The 17,562-nt window shown below is 39.4% G+C and overlaps 1 pseudogene; it reads left to right on the forward strand.

The window, feature by feature from the left end:
* Nucleotides 1-12,586: 12,586 nt before the first annotated feature.
* LOC126486502 (C-terminal-binding protein 2-like) lies at nucleotides 12,587-13,780 on the forward strand (annotated as a pseudogene).
* Nucleotides 13,781-17,562: the final 3,782 nt, after the last annotated feature.

The raw sequence follows: 17,562 nt of genomic DNA on the forward strand, positions 1-17,562 counted from the left end.
CATTGTCCGCCATATTCAGAGAGTCCGGTTTTATCCCATGCTTTTTCAGTCGCAGTCCAGCTGGCCTTGGTGAGCTCACAATAAATCAGCCCCACTGTCTCCGTGGGTGGGTGCACCCCTCGTGGTCCTGACTTGCTTGGGAAACGGGATGATTGGGATAAAGGAAGGTTGGATAGGGGAGCAGGGAAGCACATATCTTAATTAAGGGAGCCATCTTAGGGTTGGCAAGAGACTTGGTGCTAGAGGGGCTCCCAGGTGACCAGGGCGATGTCCCCAGTTAGTTCCTGGGCAGCTGAGGACAGAGAACCTGAAATGACCCTATCCTATAGCCATACTGATGAATATCTTGCATATCCCCATAGAACCTTCATCTGGAGATGGATGGAGATAGAGACAGAGACCCACACTGGAGCACCGGACTGAGCTCCCAATGTCCCAAGGAGGAGCAGAAGGAGGGAAAATATGAGCAAAGACAACTCTCCATTTCATCTGCTTTTCTACACTCCCACAGACATGGTCAGTTCACCTAGTCCTGAGACATTCTTTCACCAGTATTAGAGCCAACTTGTTTGGAATCACAGCATAGACTGAAGTCTATGCACCAGGACACCAGTGCTAGACTAGGACTGCTGAGACATCCAGCTTTGCAATACAAATCAAAACAACTCTGAGATACCATCTTACACCTGTCAGAATGGCTAAGATCAAAATCACTTATGATAGCTTATGCTGGAGAAGATGGAGTAAGGGGAACACTCATCCAGCTGGTATGAATGCAAACTTGTACAACCACTTTGGAAATCAGTGTGGCAGTTTCTCAGAAAATTTAGAATCAACCTACCCCAGGTTCCAGCAATACTACTCTTGGGCATATACCCAAAAGATGCTCAATCATACTACAAAAGCATTTGTTCAACTATGTTCATAGCAGCATTATTTGTAATATCAAGAACCTGGAAACAACTCAGATGCCCCTCAACCGAAGAATGGATAAAGAAAATGTGGCACATATGCACATTAGAGTACTACTCAGCAGTAAAAAACAATGACATCTTGAATTTTGCATGCAAATGGATGGCATTAGAGAACACTATCCTAGCCAGGCAGTGGTGGCATAGGACTTTACTTTCAGTACTTGCAAGGCAGAGGCAGGTGGATCTCTGTTAGTTCGAGACCAGTCTGGTCTACAAGAGCTAGTTCCAGGACAGGCTCCAAAGCTGCAGAGAAACCCTGTCTCGAGAAACAAAACAAAACAAAACAAAACAAAACAAAAACAAACAAACAAACAAAAAAACCACTAACCTGAGTGAGGTAACCCAGACCCAAAAAGATGAATATGGTATGTACTCACTCATAGATGTATTTCTATAAACAAAGGACATTGAGCCTATATTTCATGATTCTAGAGAAGCTAAGTAATTAGGTGAACCCAAAGAAAAACATATATAGATCCACCTAGAAATTGAAAACAGACAAGATTGCCTGATAAAATTGGAAGCATGAGGGTTGGTGGAGAAGGGAGGGTAGAAAGGGAAGAGGGGAGGAGAAGGGGAGGGTTGAGGAGAACTTGAGGGAATGGGATAGTTGAGATGGAGGAAGGACAGAGATGAGAGAGCAATGAAAAGGATATCTTGATTGAGGGAGCCATTATAGGGATATTGGAAACCTGGCTCTAGAGAAATTCCCAGAAATCTACAAGTATGACCCCAGTTAAGACTCTAGGCAATAGAGGAGAGGGGGTCCAGTCTTGACTTGCCCTGATGATTATCTTAAATATCACTATAGAACCTTCATTGAGCAACTGGTGGAAATTGGTGGAGACTTGCATCAGAGCACTGGACTGAGCTCCCAAAATCCAGTTGAAGAGTGGAAGGGATGAGAATGTGAGCAAAGAGGTCAAGACCATGATGGGTTCATCCACTGAAAGAGTTTACCTGAGCTAATGGGAGCTCACCAACTCCAGCTCCAGAAGGAACAAGCACAGGACCAAACTAGTCCCCCCGAATGTGGTTGACAGTTGAATTTTGGGGCAGACTGAGGGGCCACTGTCAGTGGCACCAGGACTTATTCCTACTGCATGTACTGAACTTTTGGGATCCTATTGTCTTTGGATGTATACCTTGCTCAGTCTAGATATAGTAAAGAGGGCCTTGGACCTTCCACAAAGCAAAATGCCTTACACTCTCTGAGGATTAGATGGGGGAGGGGTGGGAGGGTGTGTGGAGAGAATTGGAAGAGGGGAGAAAGTGGGAACTTGAATATCTTTTTTAAAAAAATCTAATAAATTTAAAAAGAAGCAGTAGTAGTTATTTTAATTTCCAAAATAAAACTACTTAGAAGAGATAAGCAGGGAAATTTCATACTCATTAAAGGAAAAAAATACACCTCTAGGATATTAAAATCCTAAGCATATATACACCAAACACGGGACATCCAAATTTGTAAAAGAAACATTATTAGATCTAAAACAATATATTGACCCCAACACAGTGATAGTGAGTGGTTTTAAAATCTTACCCTCAATAATTGGCAGGTAATTACTAGACAGAAACTCTGTTAAAAGACACCATAAATCAAATAGACGTAACACATTCTACTTGCACCACAGCCAAATTCTATGCCAAGCCTGCCTGCACATCTTCACCAGAACTCACAACCTATACTCCAACTCAACATGTTGTGTCCACACCAGACATACAACCAACAAACACAAGAACAACATAAAGGATCAAGAAAATATGCCCCCATACAAATCTGCCAGTTCTCTAGAACTGTTCTCCAATAAGAATTACCTAAATGAACCCTAGGATATAGAACTTAAAAGAACAATCATAAATTCCATCAAAGAACTCAAGGAGTATAAAGAAGATACAAAAGATCAGCAAATTTAGAGATCATAAATTCCTGATATGACCGTGGGAAAGGGACTTGTAGGGAGAAGGAAAGATTGTTGGGAGTGGAATACAGATAAAAGAGAATGAGGCAACAGAAATCAATGTGCATTATATACATGTATATATAGGCCCAAATAACTACAAAGAGACTTATTATTAATTGTAAATGCTTGGTCAATAGCTTAGGCTTGTTATTAACTCTTTCTTGCAACTTGAAGTAACCCATATTTCTTATCTATGCCCTGTCATGTGGCAGTACACTTTTTCAGCACAGCATGTTCATCTCCTGCTTCCTCTGCATTTGGCTTGAAAAGTCACCCTCCTTATTCCCAGTGCTCTCTTTTTGTCTGCAAGTCACAACTAACTTCTACCTATTGGCCATTTAATTCTTTATTAAACCAATCTGAGTGGCAAATCTTCACAGTGTACAAAAAAATTGTTCCACAACATGTATGAAAGTTTCAAAGAACAAATTTAGCAAGTTTAATTTATTTTTAAATTCTATTTAGGCCAACATGGTAGTATATGCCTTTAATCACAATACTCAGTAGGCAGAGGCAAGTGGATATCTATGACAAAACATAAACATAAATGTAGACAGAATGAAATGATGAAGATGATCTAGGATCTGGAAACCAAGCTTAATAAAGATATAAAAATATTAATGAGAACTCAAACTGAAATTAAGTTGGAGTTGAAAAACTCAATAGCTCAATTAGAAAACTCATAGGAAAGCTTTGAATGTAGAATGGATTAAGTAGAAGATGTACTATCAAAACTCAAAAATAAAGTAGAGGAGCTAGGCCACACAAATAGAGAACAATTTTTTAAAAATCTTTAATAAAAGCCAGAAAGAACCATGAAATAGCCAAATCTTTGAATTATATGAACATATGAAGAAGAAACCTAGGCCAAAGGCACAAACCAGGTCTTCAGCAAGATCATAGAATAAAAATCCCCCAAAATAAGGAAAGACACACCCTTATGGATATAAGAAGTGTTGATGGAGGGAGGGCCTGCTTTTCATCACAGCCACCCAGCTAGCTTAACCCCCAAAATAATCACACAGAAACTGTATTCTTTTAAACACTGCCTGGCCTCTTTTAAACACTGTTCTAGCCTCTTTCTTATTGGCTAACTCTCACATCTTGATTCAACCCATTTCTAATAATCTGTATGTCACCATGAGGTCGTGGCTTACTGGGAAACATTCAGCATGTCTGACCTGGCAGCTCCATGGCGGCTCTCCCTCACTCTGCTTTCTTCCTCCCAGAATTCAGTTCTGTTTTCTCCACCTACTTAAGTTCTGTCCTATCAGGCCAAGCAGGTTCTTTATTAATTAACCAATGAAAGCAACACACATACAGAAGGACCTCCTACACCAAAGAAGCATACAGAATATCAAATAGACAAGATTAGATATGAAACCCCCCATAGTCTATCAGTTAAAACAATAAACATACAGAACAAAGAAAGAGTAGTGAAAGCTGAAGAGAAAAAAAAATCATAGTCACATATAAAAGGAAATTCATCAAATAACAGCAGATTTTTCAGTGAAAACTTTGGAAAACAGAAGAGCCAGGAGCAATGTACTCCATGTTCTACCAGACCATGAATGCCAACCAAGCCTACTGTACCCAATAAAGCTGTGTGCCTTAGCTGAAAGGGAAAGGAAAATGTTCCCTGATTTAAAAAAAAAAAATTCTAAAAGAGGGAGTGGAGAGATGACTCAGTAGTTAAGAGCACCACTGGCTGTTCTTCCAAAGAACCCAGTTTCAGTTCCCAGTACCTGCATGGCTGCTGACAGTCATCTGTAACTCTAGTTCCAGGGGAAATCTGAGGCCCTCTTCTGGTCTCTTTGAGTACTGCATGCATGTGGTACAGAAACATATGCAGGCAAAATACCTATACATATAAAATAAAAATGAATAAATCTTCTTTTTAAATCCTAAGATAATTCATGTCCACCAAATCAGCCCTACAGATAATACTGGAAGAAATACTTCTGAGTGGGGGTGAAAACATACTCATGAGACTGGAGAAAAAAAGCAATGAAACTATACACAAAGTATGATTCATAACACAAACAGAAAAAGATAAAATGACTGCAATAAACACACATACTTCAAGAAAATATTAAATATTAATAGCCTCACCTAGTCAATCAAAAGACACCTGTTAGCTGAATGGTTTAAGATGCAAAATCCACCTTTCTGCCATGTAATAAAAACTAACTTTGACTTTAAAGATAGGCACAATCTTAAAATAAAGGAATAGAAAAAAAAAAAGAATTCCAATCCAAGAAAGCAAACAGATATCGCTATTGCAATGTCTGACAAAGTAGACTTCAAACTAAAATAAATCAGAAAAATAAAGAAAGACACTTCATACATTGCAGCCCTAAACATATATGTGCCAAACACTGGCATACCACTATAATTAAAGATACAAATTAACATTCAACCCATACTAAACTATTTCAACACCCCACTAAGTGTCCAAAAGATAGGTCATCCAGACAAAGAATATTGACAGAAACATCAGAATTAATGGCACCACAAAACTAATGGACTTCCACCTAAACATCAAAGAATATACATTCTAATCCGCAGTGTATGGAAGCATCTCTAAAACAGACCACAAAACAAATCTGAACAAATTAGGAAAAACCAAAATAACTCTATATATCCTATCTGACCATAACACAGTAAAACTTAAAATCAACACCAAGTGAATCTCTATAGATTCATTGAGATTAAAGAACTAGCTAATGAATGAAAAAGAAATCAAGAAAGAAATGAAAAGTCCCTAGAACTAAATGAAAATGGAAACACAACACATAAAACCTCTGAGACACATTAAAAGCAGTTCTTTGAGTGACATTTATAGCCTACAAGAAAAAAATCAGAAAGAAAACAAAAAGTATTGTTTCTTCATTTCTATGTCATTAGTTCTGACCTGCTACAACATACTGTACATGTGATCCAACTCCTGTTTACAATATATTATAATGTAACTTGTCATTAGTTCTGACCTGCTACAACATACTATACATGTGATCCAACTCCTGTTTACAATATATTATAATGTAACTTGTCATTAGTTCTGACCTGCTACAACATACTATACATGTGATCCAACTCATGTTTACAATATATTATAATGTAACTTGTCATTAGTTTTGACCTGCTACAACATACTATACATGTGATCCAACTCTTGTTTACAATATATTATGATGTAACTTGTCATTAGTTTTGACCTGCTACAACATACTATACATGTGACTGAACTCTTGTTTACAATATATTATAATGTAACTTGGATTCGGCTTTTGTTTAAAAAAAATGAATCTATTAGGAAAACCTTGCTTTAAAACAGCAGCCCTTGTGAATTGCCTCAGCCACATGAGAAGAGGAGGGAAGAGGAAAGGAAAGAAGAGAGAGGGAACCAGGTGCAGTAGCCAAGGGGGCCAAAGATTAAAAGAAAAAAAAGGAAGGGGACCCAAATTGGTTGGATTATATAGTGAAGGGCAGCCCAGCCCTGGGCAGGAAAATTCAGGGTAGAGGGCAGGGTATGCCAACCATACCCTGTAACAGGTAGGTGTTGGGAAATATTATTTTAAGGTGTGTTACTTTTGTTTATGCTGCATTTATTTAACTTGTCTAAAATGTCTGATGGTTCTAATAAAGAGATGAAAGGCCAATAGCGTCATAGAAGCAAGTGTAAGTGGGCCTGACAAGCAGAGAAGACAATGGAAGGAGAAACAAGAACAAGAACCTGGAAATGAGAGAGGAAGGAGGAAGGACTTCAGGGGCCAACCACCCAATGGCCGAGAATAAGTCTCAATGTATTTGGGAGCTGGGTGGTGGGCCCCCCAAAAAGCCTAAAGAGTAAAAGAGTAAGAACAAAAACATAACGCAGCAGGTAGGGAGGATACTGGGGGAATCTGGCGGTCAGGTCTACTTGGATACACTACATAAGCACTCAGCCACTTGTCCCAGGGTCTGAGACTTAACATAGCTCAAATTTGATTAACTCTCCCCGTCCAGACTTTTTGGGTGTTGTTTGTTCTTGTGCTTTCAGGTGTGTTAAACACACACACCAAAAACAAACAAACAAAAAACTGAGTCTGTTTAGTGTTGCTTGATGTTTACATTTGTTTGATTTCAAGGTTGATTACATGGCAGGTGATAATTCTTCTCTCAGTAGATATCCATAGCCAATAGCTCCTGTAGTGGTGGGGGTTTCATAAGATTTCCCCTTTCCACGTAGCATATCTATTGATGCTATTATTCTTAGGTATTGTTTTGGCAGCCATATTGTTAAAATTTAGGTTCCCTGTCCTTTCTAGGAGACATGGCATCACTGCAGACTTCCTTATCCTCTGGATCCTACAATCTTTTTGTCCCCTCTTCCACAATGTTTTCTGAGCCTGTAGTTTTTGATGTTTTAACTACAACAATAAGAGAAGTTTAGGAGCCAAAAAAAAAAATACAACTAGGAAAGGAAGAAGTAAAAATATCTTTATTTGAAGATAATGTGATTCTATACATAAAAGATCTTAAAGATATCAACCAGAAAACTCCTACAGCTAATAAACATGTTTAGCAAGGTAGCCAGATTCAAAATTAACACAGTAAAATCAATAGCCTTCCTCTATACCAAAAAAAAAAAAAAAACTACTGAGAAAGAAATCAGAGAAAGAATACCATTCATAGTAGTCTCAAAAGTGTCTTTACTAAATCTTACCCAGGAAGTGAAATACTTGTGAAGTAAAAACTTTAGGACATTGAAGAAAGAAATTGAAGGATATGTAAGAACATGGAAACATCTCCCCCATTCATGGATTGATATTATCCCAACCTACCAAAAATGATCTACTGATTTAACACAATCCCCACCAAAATTCCAATGTAATTCTTAATAGAAATTGAAAAAAACTCCTAAATTTCATATGAAAACATGAAATCTCCAGGATAGCCAAACCAATTCTGAGTAACAAATTTGTAGGTGTCACAATCTCAGATATCAGGTAATAAAAATTGCATGACACTGGTATGAAAACAGACTCACTGATCAATGGAGTATAACTGATATATGGAATATAGCTCACATTCAAGCCTGTGTTTCGATTGCTACCAGCTTTTTTAAAAGTAGCCAACAGTTTATATCAGAGAAAAAACGATATCTTCAACAACTGGTTCTAGTCAAACTGAATAGCTACAATTAGAATGAAACAATTCTTATCTTTCACCCTACACAAAACTCGAGTTTCAACTGAATCAAGGACCTAAATATAAGTTCTAAATCCTGAATATAAATAGAAAAGAGAGGAGGGAATATACTTGAATTTATTAGCTCAAGAAATGACTCTCTGAATTGGGAACTTGGTAGCACAATATTAAGACCAGCAACTAATAGGGCTGGAGCAATGACTCAGTAACTACAGGCTCTAGCTGCTTTTCCCAGAGGACCTGTATTTGATTCCCAGCCCCCACACAGTAGCTCTCAAAATATGGTGATTCCACTTTCAGGAAATCCGATGCTCTCTGCTGATGGGCACAAGGCATATCATAGTTGATGTACAGAAAATAAAAATAAATAAACATTTTAAAATAATTTTAAAATTCAATCCCAAGAATTAATAAATGGGACTAGATGAAAGGAAAGGTTTCTGAACAGCAAAGGATCCCTTTATTTGATTGAAGAGGAATCTTACAGAATGAAAACAAACACTACTGGCTCTCTATCTGCAGAGGCTTAATATCTAGAATATACAAAGGACCAAAACAACACTAGCAAGCACTAAACATCAAGAAAACAAACAACCAGCTTAAAAAATGGAACATGGAACTAAACAGACAGTTCCCAACCAGAGTGCTCAAAGGAAGGACACAAAGAACTCATAAATATGTTTTAAAATGCAGACATATTTAGCCATCACTGAAATGTTATTTAAAATGGCAGTGGCTCCATCTTACCCCAATCAGAATGGCTGGGGTCCTTAAGTAAACAAGTATGTGAAAAATACATATTCATATCTTTCTTTTTTTGTGTGTGCTGTTGTTTTGAATATCCCAGGCTGTCCTAGAACTTGGAGATCCACCTGCCTCTGCCTCCTGAGTGCTGGGATAAAGGTGTGCACCACCACGTCCAGCAAGGACAACTATTATCCTGTTTCTGTGAATGTAATCCAGTAGAGACATTATAGAAAATTAGTGTGGCGCTTTCTCAAAAATCTAAGAGCTGCACTACTATACCATGCAGTTTTGTCATTCCTGGGTACTCACTCCAAGGATTTCTTACCTTATCCCATTCGTAATGAATGTTGTCCTATTCACAATATCTAGAAACTGAAATTAGCTTAGAAGTTCATCAACTGATGAATGGATAATGAATGATAATGGCAAAAAATACAATGACATTTTATTCAGCCATAAGGAAAATATAAACACATGAAATTTTCAGAAAAAATGGCTGGCAGTGGATAGTGTCTCAAGTAAGAGTACCTAGCTAGAAAAGCGCTACGTGTTCTCTTCCATGTACAGATTTTAGCGTCTAGCATTTATATATGTGCAGTTTGTTTTTTTATAACAGAGTAAGTGTACATCTCTGGTCAAAAAAAAAAAAAAAAATCTCCAGGGCCAAGTTTGCTGCTTTATCAAGAAATCTGGTCTGGTAAAAACTAACAGTCTCCAGGGCTTATTTTAACCCCACCCATTTTTAAGCATATTTTACAGGTTACTCCTGTTGTCTGGTTCAAGACCAATTTATAACGGGTCCTCCAGACAACACCAACACCTACACCAGCTCCTGGGACTTCACCATTGGTACCAACTTTCCTGGCTCAAGGACACCTGCCAACTAAAATCTGGTTTTAAAAGTGCATATCTGCTCTCTTGTCTCACTTATACACCCTGGGCGCTTCTCTGTCCCATTCTTCCCATGGCTAGCCCCATTCATAGGACCAATAATAACAATATTTTTTTTCACCTAGCCACCTGCCTTCTCATCTCCCTCAAGGAACAGCTGCCTAAGATCTCCAGGATGGCAGTAAACCAGATGCTGCGCTCCAGCCACACCTCTCACTGAGTGTGAGCCCACCAACTCTCAGCTCTCCCCTCTCCCACATCGCCCCATGCCAGCAGGAAGTAACCACACTTGAGCCGGCACCCCTTTATCGGAAAAAAAAAAGTCTAGAATGTTTGGTTAAAAGCATCACCTTAGTACCTTGGCACCCCCTTTATACAAAGAATCTGGATTATTTAGTTAGGGGGCTTTACCCCAGCCCCCTGGCATCCATTTTTGGAATATTGAGTGAGAAGTTCTATTTCAGAGCTTCCTCCTCTGGGAGTTGCCTCAGTCCAAACTCCACCTCCGAGAAAGCCAACCAAACAGTGACTCCTCCCACAGTCACTCCCACTCCCCACAGGCTACTATTTAAACTGCGCCCCCCTCCCCCCAGAGAGTGAACACTTGGTCTCCCGGTTTCCCGTGGTCTTTCAGTTCTCTGTTCCCTTCTTTATGTTTTCCTGGGGGCCACTCAGGAGTGTTGGCAGCCATTAAACCTGGGCATCTTCTAAGCCAGTCTTAATTGGTCTGATCAGGTTTATTTGTGTCGGCAGAGAGGTTGGTTGTCTAAGGAAAAATACTTATCAACCCCCAGAAAGTAGAAAGGAGACTATGAGAAAGGGAAGGTGTCTTTGGTTGGAGAAAGTGGAAGAATGTATGTGGTATGAAAGTGCAAGTTTCATATTGGGGTGGGGAGATTGGGAGGGATGGCAACTAAAGTTAATGTTGTATGAAAAACCATAAAGAAATAAAATACTTAATACACATTCAAAAAATTAAGTTCAAAGATATTTCTTATAAGTGAATAAAGTTGCTCTCAGAAGCCAAAGATTATTAAACAAAACTTCTATCACAAGAGGTGGGCTAGTCTTCAATGAGTTAGAGGTTGGAAGACTCCTAAGCTGCCACCCAAAACAGTATAGGCAAACTACCAGTACTGTGGGGTGCACACCAGAACTAGATAGGCCTGGTGGTAGCATTCTACTGCTGATGGCACCACCTTCTTGGTTGCAAGACACAGAGATCAAGTTGGACCTGAGCTGAAAACTTCCATTCTACTTGTCATCCCTTTATAGTGCCAGGTGGCGCTATGTAGGCTTCAGGGGAAGAATCATCACTAATTCAGCTGTGGACCCTGTGTGTGATAATACTGACCAGCTAGCAAGGTAACCCCACTGGTGCAACAATGGCAAGTCTGTTAATGGGATAATCAATGTTTTATGTAACTCTAATGTCTGGAGAGGTCATGGGACTTTGTGGGAGCAGCTACTGTGGTTCTTTTACTAAGTGGCCATGATGTGCTATCAAATTGCCTTTTAAATAACTATATTTATGCCCATGAATTCCCACAAATGTTAACTGTGACCAGAGAAGCTTATTATGCAGTGGTAATTTCAGATACTCATAACTGGTCAAAGTACTGAGAATAAGGGATTGTTGCAAGCCCAGAAATAGATGGAACATCTGTGTCACCCCCTCCAAGACTCAGAACTATCCCTGAAGATCAGGAAGATCAGGAAGATCTTCAGGATCGGAAAGAATTTAAGCCCCAAAGAAGAGGGAGAGTGTTTTGGAATGCTGACCTTCATTCAATGTCCATTGAGCTCTGGAATTCACACAATCAACCTGTCCTAAAAAATGTGAGAACCAAGTTGGTCTTACCCTCCTGAGGACCTAGATGCTGTTAATGGTTGAATTTAGGAGAGACATCTTTTCATTAGTGTAACACTGCAATTCATTGATTTGTATTGTATAAATAACTATAAATAGACATGAAAGTAGAATAGGGACCAGATTGGAAAGGAAGTGCAGCAGTAGAAGTGTAAGGGGAAAAGAAAGCATTAGCAGGGCATATGGACTAAACACACTCTGCAAAAGCATGAAATGCCATATGAAACTCATCATTGCTTATAATTAATATACGATCATGAACATTTTAAAAGACAAAATAATAATGAACAAATGAGGACTATAATAACATAAATACTACAAAATAGTTTAAAAGTCAGTAATTATTAAACACTTTTCCAATAACTTCTAAATATTAATGTTCTCAATCATCAGTTCCCCAATCACCAGACATAGACTGAAAGTAAAAGAAATGTGTGAGGCAGAGGATCATGGGACTCAGAGTTCTAGGTGTGTGTGTGTGTGTGTGTGTGTGTGTGTGTGTGTGTGTGTGTGTGATCTTAAGGTTGTTCATGAACACCGGAGGAGCGGAGATCCAGTCAGAAGCCATGCTGCCCTGAGCAACCACTCGCCACACCCCTCCCCTGCACTGCCACTGCCAGTAAGGCGGTGGCTTCCTACACACCAACAGGCTCTAGCAACAAGTAAAAGGATGTGAACTGAATAAACCACATCCCCTTAAAAAATTAAAAAAGCAGTATAATTGTGTTTGTTGACACAATTATACTGGATTCATATACATGCATATTGGGTGCAAGGTACACAATTCACAGACTCCTGCAAGTTCCCCTTGGAACTGCTGACTGCTTTGCCCCAAAGGCAAATCTCAGTGTTCAACAAAGAATGACCTTTGTGGCTAAACTCAAAGTCAAGCTACAATGATTGTACAGAATATGTGAAGATATCTGTCCTCGGATTATGAGCCACAGCTCACGCCCCTCCCACTAGTGGCACTGTCAGATTGCAGAGACTGACTGCATGGCGGAGATATCCATCCTGAAGGACTCAGCCACTGTGGCCTTCTGAGACACACAATCTCACGAGAAGGTATTAAATAAATCTGTAGGTGCCACAATGTACCTACCACTTGTCACCCTCACTAAGGAAGACTGGAGAAGTTTAAGGCTCTGAGAGTGGCTATGGTAATGAGAATATCAAGGCTGCTGGCCAGCTCAGGGTCACCACATGAAGCATCCTGCCTATGGTTATGGAGGGGACAGCGTATTCCACCTCCTGACACACTCTCAATCTATATCGGCAGTACCCATCTGTACCATGTGCTTGGGGAAGGCACAAGGATACAAAGCATGGAACAGATCTGTGAGGTGGCTCCAGTAGCATCACTATCCATGATGAGACACTGGGCTTTATCGGCTTTGGTGACACCAGGCAGGCACTTGGGGTTCAAGCCAAGGACTTCAGATTCCAAGCCATAATTTTTTTACCCCTACTTGTACGACAGGATAGAGTGGTCCCTGGGTGTGTGGAAGGTCTACAACACACAGGACTTGCTGCATTAGAGCAACTACATCTCCTTGTACTGCAATCTGAAGGGACATAACCACATCAGCAACTTCACTATCAAGCAAATAAGGCAAAGTATTCCGGGTGAATGAGGTGGCCTGTAGGATGAGAAAGCCTTAGCTCAGGCCCTCAAAGGAAGATTACTAGGGGCAAGTCTCCATGTGTATGAATTTGAGCCTCACTCAGGTAGGGTCAGTTGAAAGATGCTCAAAAAAAAAAAAAAGAATTGGGGGAGGAAGGGAGGAAAGGAAGGGAAGGAAAGAAGGAAAGAAAAAGGAAGGAAGGAAGGAAGGAAGGAAGGAAGGAAGGAAGGAAGGAAGGAAGGAAGGAAGGAAGGAGCACCAAACCTCATCTGCATGCCACAAATGTCCTGGTACAGTGAACAGGTGTCTCTAAGGATAAGGGAGACAGCAGCCACTGAGATCCATGGTGTAATTACAGGTCACATCCAAGGCTTACTAAACTGTGTTAACAAAGAACTCTTGGTTATTTTAGCTCTTTAGCTAGTCATAGACCAGCCAGCAGTCCATTGCAAGCTCAGCCATATACATCCTCCTACAGCCACAGATTCCAGTGACTCACAGTCTCCTCCATTGTAACATACCCTTCCCAAGCTCTCATTCTCAAACAGACCAAAAACTCCTACACAGAGAAGTGTCTCTTACATCTGAGCAGCACACTAAAGTGGCAAGCTTGTTGTGAGTTAGTAAAATCTTCCGATGATACGGTAGGGGGAAGAAGGAAAAAGAAAAAATAGTATCACGTTTCACACACTGTACTCAGATATATTTTCTCAGTTTCAGATCCTTGGCTATTTTATTGAGTGGAAAATTTTGGACAAGAAGGGGTCAAGAAGAATGTTGCACTTTTTATGGTAATTTGTCAGACTTTTTTATGAACAAACTCACGTTTTTGGACATTGATAAATTCTTTTTCTTCATTTGATATTTTATACAAGAACCTTTCAGATATGTTATTGATATAACTTCTTTTTAATAAATCCTATTAGATTTGTAACAGCTAGTTAAAGTTCTATTCATAGTCTTTTGTGAATCATCACCTTTGTTTAAAAAATGGTCTATTTTGAGCCTTTGTAAAGATACATTCTTGTTTTCGTGACCAAAGTAAAACTTTAAACTGCCCCAAACAGAAAAGCAATGGCTATCTAGACAGAAGAAGTATGTTTTGTTTTAGTGTGAGTTATTGTTACTATATTTGTTTATTGTAAAGATCGACATTTCACATTCAATGAAGTTTTAAATAAAAATTAACTAAAATTTCTGTTAAAAAAATAAGGCACAGACTGGTTGAATGGTTTAAAAAACATGACATATCTATTAGTTATCTCTCAGGAATGTACCTCATCATCAAAGATGGACTCTACTTCAGCATGAAAATAGAAAGAGATATTCTAAGTAAAAGGAACCAGGGAGCAAGAAGTTGACAAAATAGACTCTGAACCAAGATTAGCCATGTGGTTGCTGGGAATTGAACTCAGGACCTTTGGAAGAGCAGGCAATGCTCTTAACTGCTGAGCCATCTCTCCAGCCCCCATCTCTCCAGCCCGGCTAGTTCAGTCGGTAGAGCATGAGACTCTTAATCTCAGGGTCGTGGGTTCAAGCCCCACGTTGAGCACCAAAATGTAATGGCGTAAACGAATGCAGACAGATTGTAACAAATGCAGACAGCTTTAATGGGGAAATAGACTTACAGAACCGGAGACCAGGAAAGCAGAAGCGCGCCAGATTTATAGGTAAACATTGGCCCGAGGTGAACACGCCCCCTAAGGGGCAGAACTTATCCCTACATCGCCAGAAAATGTAAAGTTACTTCAAGCTGATTAAGAAAAAAAAGCACATCAAGAAAACATGACAATTTTAAACATATAGAACTTGCTAGATGGTTCAGGGGTAGAAACGCTTGACTACAGACCTCATGACCTGAGTTTTATCATTTGATCCCACAGAGTGACAGGAAAGAACCAACTCCCTAAGAGCTGTCTCCTGACCTCCATACAGGTTGTGGCACACTCAGACAAATAAATAAAAATGACTACTTTGAACATCTATGTACTAACATGGGTGCACTATTTCATGAAACAAATACTAGATATAAAACCATAGAGTAATCCAACAGACAAACAGTAGATGACTTCAATAAGCCAGTTTTGCCAATAAAGAGGTGATTCTGTTGCTGTGATAGCACCACAACCAAAGGAAACTTTGGGCAGGACAGGGTTATTTGGCTTACAGGTTAGAGTCCACCACTGGGGAAAGCCAAGGCAGGAACAGAGTAATACTACTTCCTGACTTGTTCTCCACAGCTTGCTCAGTTTTCTTCTTTTCTTCTTTCCTTCCTTTCTTCCATAAAAAAATCTCTCTCTCTCTCTCTCTCTCTCTCTCTCTCTCTCTCTCTCTCTCTCTCTCTCTCTCTCTCTGAAAAATCATTAAATCTACTTTGTGTTAGTCAATTACTCCTGGGCATGAATCTTGCCTTGGAGTGTGGTCAATATGCTAATTGTCACACCAATGAAGAAAAATGATTCTCCCACTCCCAGAAGCCATAAAATGCCAATAGCACCTTGGGTAGGGGTGACTAGCCCTTCTCTATCAGGCCTTGTGCATTATGTCAGTCTCTTGTGAGTTCATATCTACATCTGCCTTGTCATGACTAGAAAATGTTGCTTCCTTAAAATCATCTACCTACCGTGTCTGGCTCTTATAATTTTCCACCTCTTTTCTTCAAATATCTTTGAGTCTTGAGGGGAGGGATATGATATAAATATCACATTCATGGCTGAGAACTCTGAATTCTCTTTTTCTCTGCGTGTTGACAGTTTCTGCTGTGTTAATTGCCAAGTACTTTTAAAAAAAAAAAAAAGATGCTCTGATGAAGACAGAGATGCTCTGATGAAGACAGAGAGACTGCTTGTGCATTTCCCAGCTTCCCAGGCCTGAATAATCACACAGAAACTATATTAATTACAATACAGTTTGGCCAATAGCTTAGGAATATCTCTAGCTAACTCTTACATCTTAAATTAACCCATTTCTATTCGTCTGTGTATCACCACAATGCAGTGGCCTACCAGTAACTTCTGGCTGGCAGCAGGTATCTTTCTTCTTTGGCAGCTACGTAGAATCTCTCTGAGTCTGCCTACTTTTTCTTTATATCTCTGTCTGTATTTCCAACATGACTTTACTCTCTCTACTAAGTCATTAGTTGAAACAGCTTTTTTAATAACCAATAGGAATAAAACATATTCATAACATACAGAGCAGAATCCCATATCATCTCCCCTTTTCTGTCTAAATAAAAAGGAAGGTTTTAACTTTAACAAAGTAAAATTACATATAACAAAACAGATATCAAGCAAGAATTACAGTAAAAAAATTTATGTCTACTTTTATCTTTTATCATAACTAAGGAAAACTATAATTATAACTATATATTCTTCAACTGTATCAAAGACTCCAGAAGAATATAATATTACCTAAGTAAACAGGAAGAGCACTGTAAGAAATTTCCAAAGACTTTGTTTTATTTTTTAAAACTATTTACCTCTTTTTTATAACTGTCTGTATTATTTTTTCTCTTTCTACCAAGCCTAGGCACATTTTTTAAATATGTTAAGTCTCATTCAGTGGTCTTTTGTTGTCTGAATCCATCTTTATTATGTACCTATAATCCTTTTCTGACCAGGAGCACTTCTTAAAATGTTAAGCTGCTGGCTAGGACTAAGGCTATCTTTCCTTTTTGTCCAACCCAGTCCAACATGGCAGAGGTATGCTCACTGCTAGCTCCACAGCTCACCACCCACCCCAGCTCCAGGGACACAAGGGGTCTATGTTGTCATTAAACAAGTTGTAGCACTCTGCTCACAAACCCCATTTAAGTGTTCCTTAGCCAGACCTCCTGAAAAGGCCATAGCTGTTCATGCCAGTATGAACTAAGAAGACCTCTCTTACAGGAACCATGCCTCTGCTCACTGCCAGCAAACAGAGCCTATCTGGGAAAAAAAGGTACAACAATGAAGAAGTCGTGCTTAACTTTGTTCTTTTATACCTAGAATTTTTTTCAAGCTCTCTCAGGTTTTATGTGAATGTAGCTGCCCCACATTGGTGCACCATTTTGTAGCCAGGGGCTGCTCATTTCCTAGCCATCCAGACCTAACTAATAACACAGAAACTCTATTAATTACAATACTGTTTGGCCAATAGCTTAGGCATATTTCTAGCTAACTCTTACATCTTAAATTAACCATTTCTATTAATTTGTGTATTACCACCAGGCTGCCAGGTGGCTGGCATCTTTCTCCTTTGGCAGCTGCCTGGCATCTCTCTGATTCCACCTACTTTCTCTCTAAATATCTGGTTAAGCA

This window comes from Alexandromys fortis, unplaced genomic scaffold (assembly GCF_014885135.2).
Source record: "Alexandromys fortis isolate MF-2015 unplaced genomic scaffold, M_Fortis_MF-2015_v1.1 scaffold_152, whole genome shotgun sequence".
NCBI lineage: Eukaryota > Metazoa > Chordata > Mammalia > Rodentia > Cricetidae > Alexandromys > Alexandromys fortis.